The sequence below is a fragment of the Elaeis guineensis genome, chromosome 14, assembly GCF_000442705.2.
Source record: "Elaeis guineensis isolate ETL-2024a chromosome 14, EG11, whole genome shotgun sequence".
NCBI lineage: Eukaryota > Viridiplantae > Streptophyta > Magnoliopsida > Arecales > Arecaceae > Elaeis > Elaeis guineensis.
In genome coordinates this window covers 15394664-15411834 of record NC_026006.2, presented here as the reverse complement: position 1 = coordinate 15411834, position 17171 = coordinate 15394664, and the positions used below count along the sequence as shown (strand labels likewise).

Genomic DNA, 17171 nt, shown 5'->3' with positions numbered 1-17171 from the left:
AATTTATTGCTTTTTAGACTTAATCACTTAAATTTATTTTCTTGCAAAACTAAAAAAAATTAAAAAAAAATATATAAAAAGATAAAATTATATAAAAAAAAAAATCACTGACATTTCATAACACTTAACTAAAATAGCGTAACCTCAAATATAAAAATTTCTAACCTGATTGGACACCTTGTTTCTTTGCATTGCATCTCCATAATTGATCTTAAGGGCAATAACCCATTAACCAGATAAGGTGGGGATTTGATCACCTTTCCTTGGCCCACAAATCACTCCCTTGCATTTGCATAACCTAGACCTTAATTTAAAATCAACTAGACGTCAGCCCTAGGAATTTTGAGCTCAATAGGATAAGAAAGCTCTAGAGTTGAACCGAGTGCGGATTGGTTAATTGCTCGGTGTCTAAGGCAAGTGGTTAAAGAAAGTGGTTTTCAATTGGTTCCGTTGACTGACCTGGCCAACTTAGTTGGTGTCTAAGGAAAGCAACGAGCAGGGAACCTCCCACATCTTACGCTTACCTGGCTGAGTCAATTAGTCAGTCTTGAGCTTGGAGTGCTCAAAAGCAATCTTGAAAGTTAGGAGCTGTCTAGATCTAAGTTAACCTTAGGATAGAGAGTCTATGATTGTTTAAGTTGATTGCAATTAACATAATAAACATTAATTAATTTCTCCTTTTTCATAGATTTAAGATTCTTAGGTTCTTCTCTTTAGATTTTCTTCATTCTTTTCTCACTTTATTATAAAAATATATATTTAAAAAAAAAAAAAATTTCTGTGTGTGCTCTACAGTATAATTGTAAGGCGTATGCTTGGCCGTAGATCGTTACGACCAGAAATCCAACCTTTTGATCCAGAAATAGAAAGAACCTTTAGAGCCAACAGACATAAAAAGATGGATCGAAATCAGGAGAATGATCCACCCAAGCAATTGAAGGAGTACTTTACTCCTTCCACATATACCTACTCTCCTTGTATTCAAGTACCCCCAGTGGAGGCCACTCAATATGAAATTAAGTCAAGTATAATCCAAATGTTACCTTCATTCTATGGACTTAGTAATGAAGACCCTTATAAACATCTTGAAGAATTTCTTGAGATATGCTCAACTGTCAAAATTCACAACTTCTCCGATGATGCTCTTAGGTTGAAATTATTCCCTTTCTCACTTAAGGACAAAGCCAAATACTGGCTACATACTTTGGATTCCATGACTATATCAACCTGGGACCAGCTGCAAGGAGAGTTTCTCAAGAAATATTTTCCCATAGGAAAAACTAATCAAATAAGGAAAGCCATAACTAGTTTTTCCCAATTAGATGGAGAAATATTTCATGAAACATGGGAGAGATTAAAGGACCTTATTAGAAAATGTCCCCACCATGCTATACCCAAGTGGCAGTTAATCCAATGTTTTTATGATGGGCTCTCTGAAAGACATCGACAAATGGTCGATGCATCATGCGGTGGGACATTTATGCTAAAAAGTGAGGATGAGGCATGGCAACTGTTTGAAATTTTAAGTGAAAATTTATTACATCATATGTCTGCCTCTATTAGAGATAAACTCATGTTAAACTCAAAAAGAGGTGGAATATATGAAGTAGGAAATGCCATAGATATCCATCAAAAGGTAGATGAACTGTCCCAAAAATTAGATCGTCTTCTAAACACTGGACAGTCCCCGATTCCACCTAATCCAATCCAAGAAGTTTGTGCATTGTGTGCAAGTCCCAACCATTTTGTTAGTGAATGCCCAGCCGCACCCCAATTTCCTGAGTTTGTGCACGAACAGGTTCAGCAAGTCCAACAAGCTCGCAGACCAGGAAACGATCCATATTCGAACACTTATAACCCCGGCTGGAGAAACCATCCAAATTTTTCCTGGAGACCACAACCAGTGGTTGGTCCTGCCACACCTCGACCTCAATATCAAGACCCAACATATAGGCATGGATCATACCATCAATTTCAAAATGCTCCTCAACCATCTACTACTGGTCACAGCTCAGCTTTTGAGGAAAAAGTTCTAAAAGTACTAGAACGATTAGAAGTCAACACTCAGATCTTTAACTCCCACACACAATCCATTGCTAAGCTAGAGACCTAAATAGGTCAACTAGCGACTGCATTCAGTAGGAGGGAAGAAGGAAAATTACCTAGCCAACCCGAGAGCAACCCAAGAGGGCAATTTGTGATTGAGAGTTATAATACCCCAGAAGCTTTTTCTGAACATGCCAAATCAATCATGACTCTGAGAAGTGGGAAGATCATTGAACACACTAGTAGAACCAATGAGACCGACCCTAAATCTCTAATCGAATCCAAATCACCCAAGAACAAGGAGGACCTAAAAATAGAGAAGGAACCAACTGCACCGGAATCATCTTACTTGCCTAAAGCCCCATTTCCGGATGCCCTGAAAGCCCCTATTCCTGCAGATAAGAAGGGAGGAAAACTCGATGAGATGTTGGAATTGTTTAAGCAAGTCCAAATTAATCTTCCCCTTCTAGATGCAATCAAACAGGTCCCTGCTTATGCCAAATTTTTGAAAGATTTGTGCACCCAAAAACGTAAATCTAGATCACAAATCCCAAAGAAAGTACATCTCACTGAACAGGCTAGTTCTGTCGTCCAGCATGCCCTCCTCCAAAGCTTAAAGACCCAGGAGCCCCCATCATTTCCTGTGTTATAGGAGATTATCACATTGAAAAAGCTCTTCTAGATTTAGGGGCAAGTGTAAATCTTTTACCTAGTTCGGTGTATGAACTTTTTGGATTCGGAGAACTGAAACCCACATCAGTCACATTACAGTTAGCTGACAGATCAATTAAAGAACCACGTGGAATGCTTGAGGATGTCTTGGTCAAGGTAGATGAGTTTTACTTTCCAGTTGATTTTCTGGTTCTCGATATGGAATTAAGTGGCAACCCCAGACAAATTCCCATTATCTTAGGACGACCTTTCCTAGCTACGGCGAATGCATGCATCAATTGTAGGACAGGAGTCATGGACGTATCATTTGGGAATAAGAAACTGAGACTGAATGTGTTTGGTGCTTCCCAAGGACCATCAATGGATAGTTGCTTCAAAGTAGATACACTAGAAGATATTATAGAAGATGCAACACCCACAATTCTAGCACCTGAACCCTTAGATACTTGCTTGGCTCACTTTGAAGTGTATGACTTTAAGGGATATATGAAAGAAGTTAACATATTGTTGGATACACCACATGATAAAACCACTCCTCCATGGACAATCAAGTATGAGCCATTACCCATCTTTTGTTGGTTTTATCGCATATGACGTCTGGCTGAAGACGTAAAACTTAGCGCTTTTTGGGAGGCAACCCAAATTTCGTCTATTTTGTTTTAACTGATCATCATTTTTTTAAAGAATAAAGGACCACTCTGTATGGAAGAGTCTGTTAATAAACTTGACGTTTGGCTGAAGACATAAAACTTAGCGCTTATTGGGAGGCAACCCAACGATTTAATATTTTTTTTTACTTTATCGCAGCTGCAGGAATTTAGAATAAGAGCCTATTAATCAATGAAGCTATCTTCAACTTCTGAAGCAAAATTATCTCAGGTGCACTCTCTCCTTTTATTTTCTTTGCTCCATTGAGGACAATGTAGATTAAGTTGGGGGGGGAAGAAAATTAATCAAATCCTCGAGTATGGTCAGAAATAATTAGTTTTGTGTATTCAAATTTTATTTTGATTAAGAGTCAATTAGGCATCCTAATAAATGAATGATTAACGGTCAAGATAATTTTAGAGATACTGAGGAATAAATTATTAAGAAAACCCAATGAATGGTAGGGTTTAAACTAGACCAAATTTTAGGAGTGATTCTACAACCCTCTTCTTACTGATCTCAATAAAGAATCTGCTTCATGAGAAATTGGGTAAAGATCGAGGTATGAAAAAAAAAAAAAAAAAAAAAAAAAAAAAAAAAAACAACAACAACATTGGTCTCCTACTGAGTAACCGGGCCCTTTCGCCTAAGTAAGCATTGTGGTTCACGTAAAAAGGTAGGCAATGTTATATATATAAAAAAAAAAAGGGGACTAAATTGCAAGAAGATAAAAAAAAAAAAAAAAAAAAACTCTTTCCCATTAAGTTAGAGAATTTAAAGAGTAAAGTAGAGAGTTGGTGAAAGAAAAGCTCTGAAATTTTTTTAGTTAATACTCAGCCACTAATTGGGTCAAATTGATAATCCAATGAAATATCTCTTTAATGGTCTGACCAAGTATCATCTACCTTTTGGGATGCCTAAACTAATTTTTGATTCAAAACCGAATCGGTACACAATGCTGATATATCTATTTTACTCGAGGACGAGCAAAATTCAAATTGGGGGGTGTGATAAATACTTAATTTAAGTATTTTTAAATTAAAAAATTATATTTAATTTATCTTATTTATTAAGAATTTGATGTTTCTTTCTATGTTTTACAGGAAAGGTGATCACCGATACAAAGAGTCTGATTCATAGATCAAAAAGACTCAAGTTTGAAGAAAATTGGACTTAAAATAAAATTAAAATAAAAGAAAGATGCATCCGGTATTATAGAAAATGAAGATACTATGCAAGGAATCCAAAAAGGATATAGATGTCATTATGAAGGAACTTTTGTTTCTTTTTGGAATATAAAAAAAAAAAAAAGAAAAGGGTATCACGTGAATTCTTTGGCTCCTGGGCGCGCGTGAATTTTTTAGCTCCTGGGCGTGCGTGAATCCTTTGGCACGTGAACGCGCGTGAACACGCGGGAAGTTGGCGCGTGGACACGGGGCGCGGACGCGGGAAGCTGGCACGCGGATGCGGGACGCGGTTTGGACGCGGGGCGCGGACGTAGGACGCGGCATGGACGTGGGACGAGCGCTGACGCGGGTGTGGGCGCACTGCAGACAAGTTCAAAATAAGGAAAAAAATAATATTTAGAAATATTTTGAAAGATTTATATTTTTTTAGTCCCACATCGAAAAATCATGTAAAACTCCTCCCTCCTAACACCTATAAAAAGACTTTTGTACTCTCATTGGAGGGGGAGCCCAGAAATTCTTCTAGAGCCTTGCATAGAGGAATAGAAAGGGACTACTTCATGAGCAGCTAGGCTAGCAGTCTCGGGAGTGGAGAAGAAATTTTGTAACGACACAGAGATGGTTTATTGTTCTAAACTTTTCTGTATTTCTTTATATGCAATAAAGATTATGCTTTTTATTTAAATTGTCATGAGTTCTTTATTTGCTCCCTATCATATGCTTTTATTTATGCTTTCTTGTTAGATTAATATTAGGAACAACTTTTACTTTCCGGAGACGCGTCGTGATCTACAGATACGGGGCGTGCCGAGGAAAGAAGAGTTGTGTACCTAGTCTTTCCAGAGACGCGTCGTGATCTACGGGTACGGAGCGTGCCGAGGAAAGATAGATATTTTTCCTAAGATTAATCACATCTATTTAGTTAAAAAAGAGATACAACTCTGCTAGTGCAAATTAATTCAAAACTCCCGAGCTCTTTTTATTTTTTAATTACCTCAATTTTACGATAATTTATTTTCTAAATCAAAAACAACGCTTCTTTCTTTTATCTTGCAATCTCAACTTAGCCCAAGGTCCCTGAGGATACGATCTCGACTCATCCTACCTACGTAGTGAGTAGAGTTATTTTTGGTGCTATCAACGACTATGCATCAATGCTCTATCTGTGAACCAAACACTTTTTGCATTGCAATTAACTTTTTCGATAGGATTCAAATAAAGCTGACCTTAGAATGATCGACTGAAAGGAGAACTTGACCGATCCATCGACTAGAGCAATCGAATCTAAAGAGTTTAATAATTTAAAATAGAAGATGGATATTTGATACCAATCTGATTGGCTTTAGTCCAAGTGAGAGTTGTTGGAAAATATGTCCTAAAGTCAATCATCTAGGTTATAGATGATTATGTTCCATACAAGTATACGAATTATAAAATGATAAATATTATCTAACAGATTCATCGTAAGAAATATATCTTCCAAAATAGAACTCATATGTTATGATGAAGTCCTTAGAACTACTACCAAAATGATAAAGGAGGATTTATCATATGGTTCTTAAATCCTACTCACGACCAAATGATATAATTTTCACAAGGACGATAATTGTATCGAGTATAGGTCATTGTATGCTATATTAGTTGGTTGTCCTCTTAACCAAGATGTATGGTGACACGGGTATGGCATATGGATGATATGTAAGAGTATATTTCACTAAGCATGATCACTTCCAGAGCACTCTACTATCAGGAGCTGCTCTGATGGGATATGAGTATAAGTGTTTCTCGGACTTGAGACTGCCTCAGTGACTTGCAAGCAACTCACTATGCTTTGGTGTCAAACTATCTGAATTTCTAATTCGATGATGGAAGGTTTCTGAGTACAGTCAAGTACTTGTGAAGTCTGAGTATTAGTCAAGATGGGATTGATCACTCTAAGTAAAATTAGAGATGATGTATTATTATGTTTCAATTCAGCAAAACTTTGACCAAAGTAGTCCTAGTGAGGAGTCACAGGATTTTTAAGGTTGAGACATAATGTGGACCACTTTTCTTGGGTTGACAGTTTAATCCAAAGTCATCTTTGAGTATCGAGTGTCAAAGGGATGAATTATACGGTAACTATATCCGCATGTGCATACATATATATTAGTTCATGTCATAGCTCCTATATGGTGATTTAGATTTGATCTATGCATGCATTATAAATTAAATTATTTAATCTATATATGTTCCATTGTCAAATTTTAAAAATGCATGCACATCACCCACCACGCTTTCCTGCATTCATGGTGTGAAAAATAGAGAGGAGTGTCCTCTCTCTTGGGGTGTGCGCAAAAATCTGAATTTTAAATTTTTGATTTTAAGAGTTTGGGAAGAGGGAATAAATTAGAAAAAAAATATTTTTTTCTTCATCTTTCTTCCACCTCTTCATGTCCTCCAGAAGTTCATCTTCAATCTCTAGAAAGGTTCTAGAGATTTGAAGAAAAGATCTAGATCAGCCAAGAAGAAGATCTTCACATGAGCTAGCACTCTCGAGAAGACCAATCAGATCGGAGCTTTGAGTAGATTTTTCGTAGAGGTCGGATGCGTGTGCGGCTGCAAGCAACCAGCAAGGATCCTCTCCACTATGTTTCTTAGCAGCCTAGATCATTGACCCATGATCAGATATGAAGTTCTGAACTCAGATTAGAAGTAGATGTGATCTACTGTTCATATGCATGCATGCTGATTTTATCTTCAGATTATTTCAGATTTTATATGCAACATAACATATCATAGATCCTAGAGGAGGTTGATTTGATGATTAGATCATATGTATATTAGATTAATTTGATTAATCTAGTAGTCTTCCACTATAATTTTTTCGAAAAATTTTGAAATACATGCATGAAATCGCCTACGCATCCCAATATATCTTTCAGTAGTAAGTTACCGTACAATCCAATCTTTTGATTATCCTGCATCTTGAATATGTTTATGAGTATGAAATTATGTCAAACTCAACACATATTCTTATTGATTTTTTATCAATCAATGATAGCTTTAATGAAGCATTAGAATCCCTATCTAACCTTCATTTATTTTGGCCAAAGTCTTCCTGAGTTTATCAGGAGATAAGAATACATAGGATGTCATCTCTTTTTACTATGAGTGATCAATTTCTTGCTGATCTACTCATAACTTTCACACATGCTCCACCATTTTCAAAACACCCCGTACATGATTTAATATCATGTTTGAGTGTAAACCAAACTATGGGTTCATATGTACAGGATTCCATGGTGGTCTCAGATCTAAGGATTATTTGCACAACTTCCATTTAGAGAATTATTTTTTGATATGTATGTAAGACTCTATAAGATATTCTCTATTGATGGGTCAATTTAGTGAACTCATTCCTTAATGAGCACCCATACCCTTTATGTCCCCACACAAGTGGCTTGTGAGATCAGCCACCTTCTCTGTCGAGCATACAAAGGATGTACTAGTCTTTCCGAACATTGATCCCTAACTTAATGTTCTTATGACCAGAAATATTCAAAATTAAGATTTTAAGATTTTAAATCTCATAGGCATGACCTATTCATGTCTTCTAAAATTATTATCCTAATTTTTGAGATTCATCATAATTCTTAATATGAAAAGATGCAACTAAAATGAAGAATCAAAAATACCTCATTTTTATTTATATCAAAATAAATATCTTTACATGAATTGAAAGAATATATGAATAAGTCCCATCACATTATCCTTATGATTGGCTTATAAGGCACTTATTCTTTCAATCTTCCACTTGCACTAAAGCTATTCGCCTTTATATTTTAATTTCATACAAACAGTTGCTGTGGTAATGCCTTAGTAAATGGGTCTGCTATATTATTCTTGATTTCTACTCGTTCTAATATAACATCTTATCTTTCGACAATCTTTCGAATGAGGTGGAAGCATCTGAGGATGTACTTTGATCTATGGTGAGACCTTGATTCTTTAGCTTGAATAACAACACCAATGTTATCACAATAAAGAGGCACTGGTTCTTCAATCACAGGAACAACTCCAAACTCCATGATGAATTTTCTCATTCAGATAGCTTCTTTAGTGGCTTCACTAGTAGTGATATACTCTATTTTAGTAGTTGAGTCAACTACTGTCTATTGCTTTGAACTCTTCCAACTCACTGCTCCTCCATTTAGGATAAATACATACCTTAAAATTGACTTGCTATTATCTGGATCAGATTGAAAACTAGAATCTGTATATCCTTCTAGCTTTAATTTTGATCCTCCAAATATTAAAAAAATATCTTTAGTTCTTCTCAGATACTTAAGAATATTTTTTATAGCTTTCTAATGATTTTCTCCTAGATCAGCCTGATACCTGTTGACTATGCCTAATGCATAAGCCACATCAGGCCTGGTACATAGCATGGCATACATAATAGATCCTACTGCCGAAGCATAAGAGATGGAATTCATTTTTTTTTCTTTCTTCTAGTGTCTTTGACACATTCTCTTAGAGAAATGTATGCCTTGACTTATGGGCAAGTAACCTCTTTTACTTCCCTCCATGTTGAATCTCTTCAACACTAAGTTAATGTGCCTAAATTGGGATGAGCCTAGCATTCTTTTAGATCTATCTCTATAGATCTTTATATCCAAAATGTAGGATACCTCACCCAAATCTTTCATAGAAAACTTGTTAGATAGTCAAGTTTTGACTGACTGGAGTATTGGGATATTATTCTCAATCAGTAGTATGTCATTGACATACAATACTAAGAAGACTAAGGCACTCCTATTAGCCTTCTTATATACGCATGGTTCATCCATATTTTTTATAAAGCCAAACTCTTTGACTGTCATATCAAATCAGATGTTCCAACTCCTTGATACCTTCTTTAATCCATAAATAGATCTTTTAAGCTTGCATACCTGGTTTGGCCTTCCACTGGAGATAAAACCTTCTGGCTGAGTTATATAAACCTCTTCCTCAAGGTTGTCATTAAGGAAGGCGGTCTAGATATCCATCTGTCTGATTTCACAATCATAGTATGCAGCTATAGCAAGTAAAATTCATATAAATTCAGCATAGCCACTGGTGAAAAAGTTTCATCATAATCAATCCCTTGCTTTTGTCTGAAACTTTTTGCCACTAACCTAGCTTTGTAGGTTTCAATATGGCCATCTGCTCTAATCTTCTTTTTGAAGATTCATTTGCACCCTATAAGGGTTACACTCTTAGGTGCATCAATCAGTGTCCACATTTGATTGGAATATATTGAGTCCATTTCAAATTTCATAGCATCGAGCCACTTGTCAGAGTCCTTACTCATGACGGCTTTCGAATAAGTCAATGGATCATCATCCTAAATGATACTAGTCTTATTATCATTTCCTATGATGAAACCATATCTTGAGGGTGCATAATGCACTCTAACTGACCTTCGGAGAGGAGGTGTATATTTTGGATGTACGTTATTCTAGGTACTTCTGGTTGAGAAACTTCCATTGGTAATTCTGGAATACTTTGTAAGTCTTGAACTTTCTTGAGTTCAATATTCTTCCCACTGCCTCTTTCTTGAATGAATTTTTTTTCTAAAAATATTCCATGCCTACTAATAATTACCTTTTGTTCAGTAAGATGGTGGAAATAATATCCTCTAATTTTCTTAGGATATCTTACAAATAAATACTTGTCTGACCTTGCACTTAGCTTATGTCCAAAAGTATTTTTAACATAAGCAGGACAGCCTCATATTTTGAAATGTTTAAGACTGGGCTTCCTTCTATTCCATAATTCATATGGAGTGTTAGGTACTAATTTTGAAGGCACTCTATTAAAAATATATACGGTAGTTTCCAGGGCATATCTCTAGAAAGATATTGGAAGATCAGCATAGCACATCATAGACCATACCATTTCTATAAGAGTACGATTCCTCCTTTTTGTTACACTATTTAACTGTGGCATATAAGAAGATGTCCATTCAGAGAGAATTTCTTATCTTTTAAGATGATCAAAAAATTTACTGGATAAATATTCACTACCTCGATCAGATTGAAGGATTTTAGTACCTTTTTTAGTTTATTTTTTGACCATCTTTTGATATTCCTCAAACATATCAAATGCATCTGATTTATGTTTCATGAGATATACATATCCATATCTTGATAAGTCATCTATAAAAGTTATAAAATAAAAATTTCCTCCTTTGGCTAAAGTTGTTATGGGCCCACATACATCTGAGTGTACTAAGATCAATAACTCATTTGCCCTTTCTCCATATCCAGAGAATGGAGTTTTGGTTATTTTTCCTATGAGACAAGATTCACAAGTTTTATATGATTTAAAATTATATGGTTTAAAAAATTTCTCTTTGTATAACTTGCTTATCCTTGACTCGCCAATATGGCAATGCCAGAGAAATGATATATTTATGTCTTTTCTCTTTCTTTTTGTATTTACATAAATATAAAAAATGTTTTCATTAAGTAATATAATTAGAAGACCATTATCAAAATATCTATTGCCAAAAATTTATTTGCACAAAATATAGAGCAACCACTGCCCATAAATTTTATTTCATATCCATATTATATCAAGAGGTACAGATATGATATTTCTCAAAATCTTTGGCATGTAATAATATTTTTCTAGTTCTAGAATTTTTCCTGACAGTAACTCCAATAGGTAAGTTCCCACAGCTTCAACAGAGATTGATTCTCTATTAGCACCGAAAAGCTTGAACTCATTTTTCTTCAACCCTTTGATTCTCTATAACCCTTGCAATGAATTATAAATATGAGAACCACATGCGATATCCAATACCCATGAATTACTTGCTGAAGAACTCAATGAAAATACATTATGTATTATATACATACCTTTGTGTGCCACACTTGAATTTTCTTTCATCTTTGCAAGAAAACTCTTGCAATTTCTTTTTCAATATCCCATCTTGCCATAGTGATAACATGTCATATCTGCATAAATATGCTTTGTCTTCTTCTTCTTGAAGGTGTTTTTTCAGGATTCAATTTCTTTCCTTTCTTTGAACCCTTCCTGTCATATTTATTTTTGTCCACCATAAGAAGTGAACCTTTCTCTCTCTTTATATGATTTTCAGATATTTTCAACATATTTAATAACTGTGGCAGGGAAATGTCCAGTTTGTTCATGTGGTAATTTACCACAAACTGGGAGAAGAATTTTGGGAGAGACTAAAGGATTAGATCTTGACTGAGTTTTATATCCATGGTGAATCTTAATTGACCTAATCTGATGATCAAGTCAATCATCTTCAGCACATGCTTTTGAACCAGAGTGCCCTTAGTCATCTGAGCCCGAAATAATTGCTTAGACAATTCATATCTAGCAGTTCAGCTTTGCTATCCATATAGCTCTTTTAAATTGAGCAGTATGAAAGAAGCATCCATATCTTTATGTTGCCTCTGTAATTTATTACTCATAGAGACCAACATTATACATTTGACAACCATACTGTCATTTTGCCACATCTTATATGTGGCCTTTTCCTCCTCTGAAGCATCTTCACTGATTAGACCAGGATCAAGTGTGTCCAGAATGTAAGAAAATTTTTCTTGCATAAGCACTATACGTAAGTTTCTCAGCCAATCCACATAATTGGGACCAGCCAGCTTATTTGCATCAAGGATGCAGCATAGTAAGAGTGAAGTAGCCATAATGCAGAGTTTTAATCTACAAGAATTAAGAATAATCATATAAGCAGATGATTCATGATAACATGTATAGTTAGATGAGGTCTTTTATTCTAGTTATTGCTCTTACTATTTTATCATGTACCATCACCCTCTCTATGATAGATGAGAAATCCTAAATCGATCTCTTAGTGGGGTTGAGATCTTTATTCCTCAAAGAAGTCTTGTGGATAGCACAACAAACTCAAGTGAGATCAAAGATAAAAAAATCTATCCAATTATATTCTCAACATAAACTGCCTCTAAAATATTTACAGTCTTGTAGATAGCACAACAAACTATAATATTTTAGTTAAGTCAAACCTTTCATTTCCATACAGTCATATTTGAAATTAATATTACTCTTATGGATAGCACAACAAAGCAATAATAATTCAAATATGCCATAAGCATTCATAATGCACCAAGATTTTATCATATCAGCCTCATGATAAGTCTTGTCGATAGCACAACAAACTTACTATGGTTCTTAAAATAATAATCATCTTAGCATGAAGGAAAGCATTAGTAATGTAATAAATATTGAGCAAACCAAATTCAAGATTTAGACTAACCCAATTGACCATGTAAGTAGGTGCGAGTCCCTCTATTGCTTTCCTTAGATATCAATAAATTGGTCAGGTTAGTTAATGGAACCAATTAAAGAACCACCTTTAACACTTGCCTAGACAGCAATTGATTAATCGATTCAAGAATTAGTTAGCCACTGGTTCTGATCACTACAACTTAATATAATTTTTTTTATGAGTGTTTTAATGGTCACAAGCATATCCTTAAAAATTCAGCTACATGATTATAATCTAATAAATATATATTAATTAAATTATAACAAAATTATTTACATAATATAGTACATATAGTATATCATATGCATGCAACTCACATGTATGTATAATTCTATATATAGACATGCTCATATGATTGAACCAATCAAGATTGGCTCTGATACCACTGTTGGGTTATGATAGCACAGTGAAAGTATAAATTTTATAAGTTTGCATAATGAAATCATAATTATCAAACTCTAACTCAAGACTTCCTTGGTGATTAACAATCATATATCTAAACATGCATGACACTATGGAAGATATAGAAGAATACTTGTATCGCTAAATCCAAAAAATTTTGATAGAACTTTTATTAGGAGCCCAAGCATTCGCTCTCCAATGGTGATCCACATAGAGACTGGATCAAGACACAAGCTCCTTCAAGACTTTTCTTCACTAATTTGGGCAGCACAACACTCCTCTTGTATTTTCCTGAACACCCTCCTCCCTTAGCTTGTCTTTCTCTACCTTTTTTATCTTTGTCTTCCTTTACTATCTTCCTAGCCCTTGTCCTAAATCGGACTTACCCTTACTATATTTAGACTTGTCCTAACAATGGAAGGAAGAAAGAAATTGGATAATCTAGAGATGAATGTAAGAAAGAAGAGATGACTTCTAAATACCAAACCACCAGAGACTCCATACTATTTATAATTAGTGTGGAGATGCATATCAACGGGTGCCATCCAATCCACATGCCCCAAATAGATTTTTAGAGGTCTTTTCATGTTTTGAATCAATAAAAAATCATATCTGATAAGAGTCCTTCTACAGGTGAAACTCTCTTATTAGATACGATATTTTATTCTTCGCTCACGCATGTCCAATAAAAGATGCGATAAGCATCTATCCATTGATCAGATTAATTTCAAATTTTTACACATGAAAACTCTTTCCTTAAATGTTTTAAAATAAAAAATTATCTAACATAAGTGGTGCCTATGAGACTTAAAGCAGAAGGAGTCTTCATGGGCTATTCATCGATGTTTCTGAAGAGTCGCATCGTAATATTTTTTACCACCCTCCTTCTCCACCACAGATCAGTGCCACATGCCATCCAAGGCCCTATATTGGAGGCACCATCTTACTCTTTAGGTGTGGAAAAATTTAGATAAAGAGGTGGCGTGCATGTTTGGTTATGAGTCCATAATCATATGGACTCTTTAGTCCATATCTATCCATAATACCAAGTCAAAGCTAACCCAATCCAATTAGGCCAAACCAAATGAGAAAAATTCATTTAGGTGCCAACATTTGACTAACCTAAATCAAACCCAAATAAATTATGAGCTTAATTAACTCAATTCTGTCCAAATTAAAATCAAAATTGAAACTGATTTGATTCTAGGAGCTAGTATTTGCATCATGTGCTAGCATGTTAATTTTGCAAACTTAATCTAATCGAATTAGATCCTTGATCAGTCTCTTTTATGTATGACCCATTGGTTCCTCATTTAGCTAGTAGTAGGTCCATATACAAGTTGATCAAATTTGATTAGAAACTATCTAATTGATTTAGGTCCGAAACAAGCTAACTTAAATTCAGCAATTAGAATCCTGTCTAATTGGTGATCAAATTAAACCTTTAATTTGATCAAATCCACAAGTCAAGATTGATGTCTAGCAATATATCATGACTATCTAAAAGATATAGAATTTGATAAAAAGACCAAATATGTCATTCAATGATAAGTTACCGTACAATCAAATCTTTTGATCATCCCGCATCTCAAATATTTTTATGAGTATGGAATCATATCAAACTCAACACATATTCTTATTGATTCTTTATCAATCAAAGATAACTCTAATGAAGTATTAGAATCCCCATCTAACCTTCATTTACTTTGGCCAAAATTTTTCTGAGTTTATCAAGAGATAAGAATACATAGGATGTCATCTCTTTTTACTAAGAGTGATCAATTTCTTGTTAACCTACTCACAACCTTCATATACACTCCACCATATTCAGAACACCCCATATATGATTTAATATCATATTTGAGTGTGAACCAAAATATGAATTTATATGTACAAGATTCCATGATGATCTTAGGTCTAAGGACTATTTGCACAACTCTCACTTAGAGAATTATATTTTGACATGTATGTAAGACTCCATAAGATATTCTCTATCGGTGAGTCAATTTAGTGAACTCATTTCTTAATGAGCACCGACACCCTTGTATTAGTATCCCCACATAAGTGGCTTGTGAGATCAGCCACCCTCTTTTTCGAGCATACAAAGAATGTGCTAGTCTTTTCGAATATTGATCTCTAACTCAGTATTCTTATGATTAAAAATATTTAAGATTAGGATTTTAAATTTTTAGATCTCACAAGCATTACCCATTCATATCCTCTAAAATCATTACCCTAATCTTTGGGGTTCATCATAATTCTTAATATGAAAAGATGTAACTAAAATGATGAATCAAAAATATCTCATTTTTATTTATATCAAAATAAATATTGTAGCTCCATGAATTGATTTTTGTTGCTCCTAGATTGATTTTGATGATTACAAAGCAGATTGAAGGGATACAAATATTTTAAATTGAAAAAGGCTTTATGCTCTTCAAGGGCAAAATCGTAATTTTGCTAAAATCCTGATTTGATAATATCATTTGGTAGAACAAATGATTTGAAATCTATTGGTGAAAATTTCATTGTGTTTGGACTAATATTTTTGAAGTTATGAAGGTTTGAAGTGCATGAGTCGACTCATGAGTCAACTCATGGCACTATGAGCTGAATGGCACGAAAAAAATTCCCATGGCACGCTGGATTTTTGGCTTGTCACGACCTGTGAGTCGACTCATGAGTCGACCCACAAGGCATGAGTCGACTCATGAGTCGACCCCTGCTGATTTGAGCCGAAAAATTCAGAAATCAGATCTTCTGGTCTGTTGCAACAGAAGTCGACTCATGAGTCGACTCCTGAAGCATGAGTCGACTCATGAGTCGACCCCTGCGACGGGAAATGTCAGCAACGGCTATTTTTTTGTCCGTTTTAATTACCATTTATGCTTCCTAAAAATCCTCTAACGGCTCTTTATCTGCCTAAATTGTTTTCTCTTGCTTCTAATGCTACAAAATGCTTTAAATGATGAAAGAAATTGCAGATTAAATAGCGGATCAAACGTGAAATCAAATGTGAAGAGAAAAGAGAGGAAAAAGAGAAGAACAGAAGAGAGGATCCGAAATTTGCAAGAAAAAGCCTGAGATCAACGAAATATCCATAGAGAAAAAGAGAGAGGATCCACAATATACCAGAGAGATTGTGAAAGAGAAAAGAAAGATCTTTCAAGGAGAGAATTCTTCACGCCTATCGTTTCAACCTTGATCTAGAGATCGTTCAAAGCTTTCAAGAGATCTTCAATCAACAATCAACCTCTTCTCAAGCGTTCAACCGTTCATTCATCTTGAGAAAATCTGAAAAAGGGGTTCTTCATTTGAGTAAAGCTTTTATTGTTATATTTGCTCATTTAAGGAGCTGTTATTGTATTCATCTGTGCTCTAAATATTCTTACTCTTTGTGAGTTTTTGCTCTTGTTTTTGGAGGATTTCCAAAACAAGGAAAGGTTGATCCGAACCTGAAATCGGAGTGTTTTGGGTTGGCTTGTACCCGGGAAACAAGTGTTCTAGCTTGGGATAGCTAGGGTCGGAGTTTCCGACGTCCTGTATTCTAGCTTGGGATAGCTAGTGTCGGAGTTTCCGACGTTTTGTATTCGGGTTGAATACAAAGGATAGTGGATTAAAATTCTCAAGTGGGATCTTGGGGAGTGGACGTAGGTGCAAGGTTAGCACCGAACCACTATAAATCCTTGTGTTTGTGGTGTGCTTTATCGCTTTATCTTATTTCTTTATTATATCCTTGCAATACTGCTTTAGTTAATTAATATTGATTTAAAGCCATTGTTTTGTTCTTCATAAGTTATCTGTTGGGCTTAAAATTTTTAGAAACCCAATTCACCCCCCCCTCTTGGGTTGCATAGCTGGGCAACAAGTGGTATCAGAGCCAGTGCTCTAGCCCTTCTTTGATCTAA

General features: G+C 35.0%; 1 non-coding gene across 1 annotated transcript; it reads right to left on the bottom strand.

Annotated features, from left to right (window-relative positions):
- Positions 1–1286: 1286 nt before the first annotated feature.
- Positions 1287–1392, bottom strand: LOC140853894 (small nucleolar RNA R71). The gene has a single exon (XR_012137036.1). It is a non-coding gene; the product is annotated as a small nucleolar RNA R71 (small nucleolar RNA).
- Positions 1393–17171: the final 15779 nt, after the last annotated feature.